This window comes from Octopus bimaculoides, chromosome 6 (genome assembly GCF_001194135.2).
Source record: "Octopus bimaculoides isolate UCB-OBI-ISO-001 chromosome 6, ASM119413v2, whole genome shotgun sequence".
In the NCBI taxonomy this organism is placed as follows: domain Eukaryota; kingdom Metazoa; phylum Mollusca; class Cephalopoda; order Octopoda; family Octopodidae; genus Octopus; species Octopus bimaculoides.
Window position 1 is genome coordinate 30,163,091 of NC_068986.1, and position 3,385 is coordinate 30,166,475.

General features: G+C 36.8%; 1 protein-coding gene across 5 annotated transcripts in view; it reads left to right on the forward strand.

Moving 5' to 3' along the window:
* LOC106869351 (disks large-associated protein 1) overlaps positions 1–3,385 on the forward strand; it is a 374,528-nt gene that overhangs the window by 175,438 nt on the left and 195,705 nt on the right. For all 5 annotated transcript variants that reach the window (XM_052968669.1, XM_014915068.2, XM_052968667.1 and 2 more), the window contains exon 3: positions 2,577–2,613. The gene's annotated coding sequence lies outside the window, so the exon portion shown is untranslated. The remainder of the gene's footprint in view (positions 1–2,576; positions 2,614–3,385) is intronic.

A 3,385-nucleotide genomic window follows, 5' to 3' on the forward strand; every position in this document is an offset into this window, starting at 1 on the left:
AAAAGTTTGCTTTTTAACCACATTGTTCCACAAGTATCTTCTACCGTAGTTCCAGGCACACGAAAGCCTTGTCATTGGATTTGATAGATGGAAGCTGAAAGAAGCCAGCCATACATATGTGTGTGTGTGTGTGTGTGTGTGTGTGTGTGTGTGTGTGTGTGTGTTTGTATGTGTTTGTGTGTCTTATATTTTTTTAGCTGTTTTAGTTATTAGACTGCAGCCATTCTGGGACACCACACTGAGAAACTTTAGTCAAGCGAATTGACCCCAGCGTTTATTTTATTTTATTTTTTGGAAAGTCTGATACTTATTCTATTGGTCTCTTTTGCCAAACCACTACATTAGAGGGACATAAACACACCAACACCAGTTGTCAAGAGAGCCTTTATAACAAACTTCAGCCTACTGTTATATTTTACTATCTTAATAAAAAGATGACACATAAATATTGTAGTCCTAGATACACAATGTCTGAAAAGAAACAAAAAATAGATGGCATGGTCTTACCTGGAATGCCATTCATTATAGGTCTGCTTGGTGAGGTTTGATGTAGATCTAAGGAAAAATAATTAACTGACTATAAATTAAAATGATTCAGAAATGGCACTAGCATCATCCAATCTTTTGTTGACCATTGCATAAAAGTAGAAGAGAATTGGCAGAATATTAATCAATATGACCAATTTTATAAGAACTTGTGACACACACACACACACACCATCTCATCTTGGAGGTTATGAATGAAGGAAAATTTATGAAAACAACCTACATATTGATTCTAAAAATTTGGCACAAGGTCAGTGATTTCATGGGAGGAAGTAAGTCGATTAGATCAACCCTGGTGTTCAACTAGTGTATATTTTATCAACCCTGAAAGAATGAAAGGCAAAGTTGACCTTGGTGGAATTTGAACTCAGAATGTAAAGAATGACGAAATATCATTAAGCATTTTTGCCTGGCATGCTAACAATTCTGCCAGCTCACTACCCTACAAGAAAAAAAAAAAAAAGGAAAAAAAGCCTATATATTACTTATAAGACAACCAGACCAAGGTTGATAAAGTCTAGGACTGTGTCCAAGTGGCCTTCTTCTGGTCCCACTAATCACCCCTTCTCAGTCAGAGACAGCTAGATGCTTTCTCAGCATTCTCGACCTTGTTCTTGATGGCTCATCTTCTGTTCACATAATTATTATATTATTCTTTTACTCTTTTATTTGTTCCAGTCATTTGACTGCAGCCATGCTGGAGCATTGCCTTTAGTCGAACAAATCGACACCATGACTTATTCTTTGTAAGCCTAGGACTTATCCTATCAGTCTCTTTTGCCAAACCGTTCAGTTACAGGAACATAAAGACACCAACATCAGTTGTCAAGTGATGTTGTGGGAACAAACACAGACACACAAACACACAAACACACACACACACACATACACACACACACACACACACTCACTCACACACACACACATATATGATGGGCTTCTTTCAGTATCCGTCTACCAAATCCACTCACAAGGCTTTGGTCGGCCCGAGGCTATAGTAGAAGACACTTGCCCAAGGTGCCACACAGTGGGACTGAACCCAGAACCACATGGTTGGTAAGCAAGCTACTTACCACACAGCCACTCCTGCACCTATGAAGTTCTGAATATCATTTTGTTTCCCTTGGTCTTTGTACTAGGATTACATAGAATTTTTATGGAACCAAAATAGATTGAATGATCCTACAAATTTCAAATATGCTTTTAAAAAAACCGTTTTCAAGAAGACTGTTCATGCAGTCAATTGCTAATCTGTTTAAAGGAAGAAATACACTAATGTTTTCAGTGATATGAATAAGCTCATATACCTAAATCATCTGGTTAAACAATACCTCTTGTTTGCATAATCATCACCTGGTTTAACATCACCCCCCCCCCACCATTACCTAGTTCTTGGGTTCCTTTAGAAAATTTCTCTTTACTGTAAGCATTTAGAGCAGGCCCATCCCTGGGCCTCCACTCCTGGCATTTTTCAGGTAGACATTGATGTACAGATGTGCAATTACTTGTGGGAGTAGGGTCACAATTTTGACTCAGTAGTCTGGCTGTAAATCAATGATTTAACCATTGAGTTAGTCTTTATTTGTACATCAAAGTAAATGTAATTTGAGCTGAGCCACACAATTGAATTATTTCCTAACAGTGCATGCATAAATATGTGCGATATATTGAGAAAGAGAAAGAGATCTGTTCATGTCAGTCTATTTATCAGCCAGGATTTAAAAGAAGTAATGAATAAATATGTCTGTAGTGATGATAATGATTGTGGGGGGGAGTGAAGAGATAAGAATAACCTTTATGGAAATGATAATAGCAATCACCTGCAAAAATGTCTAGTTAGGATTTATCAAGGATATGAACGAGATTTTTTTTCTCCCGTAGATATTCTGTACAAATATACAACACATTGTACTTGAAACGTATTTGCTCTATTTTCATTTATTTTTACCATAAAGTTCTGTCAATTCCCAGAATAATATCAACAATCTCTTATGTTTTAAATAACGTGAACATTTTATTTTCTTCTTCAGGGACAGAGTTACTACAGTATCACTTATTGAAAGCTTGGTAAGTTGAAACACTTATGCTTCTCTCAGACTAACTAAATGTTTTGAAAATAATCTATTTAAAAGCCAACTCCTACTGAAGTATGTCAGAGGTGGTCACATTGGGTAGTTCTGTTAATGAGCCCACTTAACTAGTATTGTTAATACCATCCTTTAATTTGTACTACTGACATGACCACACCAGTGCCATTATAACTACTGTTATCACTACTATAATCAAGACAATCACCAATATCACCATCACCACCATCATTAGTGCTGTCGCTACTACATCACCACCACTTCTACCACCATCATCCTTCTTCACTACTTCTATTGCCATTGCTGTTACTATGACTACTTTATGTCTTCATAGTTATTAAGTAAGGTACATATAGTAAATTTTTTTACAAAGGCATAAAGCCACACATTTTGGGGAAGGGTTTCAGTTCGATTTTATCAACATCTATTGCCAGAGTCAGCTTGGCTTGTTGTCATTCTGGAATGGATAAAATAAGTATCAGTCATGTAAATAATATTCTTTTATTCTTTTACTTGTTTCAGTCATTAGACTGTGGCCATGCTGGGGCAGCGCCTTGAAGAACTTTTAGTCAAATAAATCGACTCCTGTACCTCTTATTTTTTTAAGCCTGGTACTTATTCTATCAATAACTTTTGCTGAGCTGCTAAGTTACAGGGATATAAACACACCAGCACCTGTTGTCAAGTGGTGGTGGTGGTGGTGGTGGTGGTGGTGGGGACAGACATACATAGATATATGTGTGTATATGTAT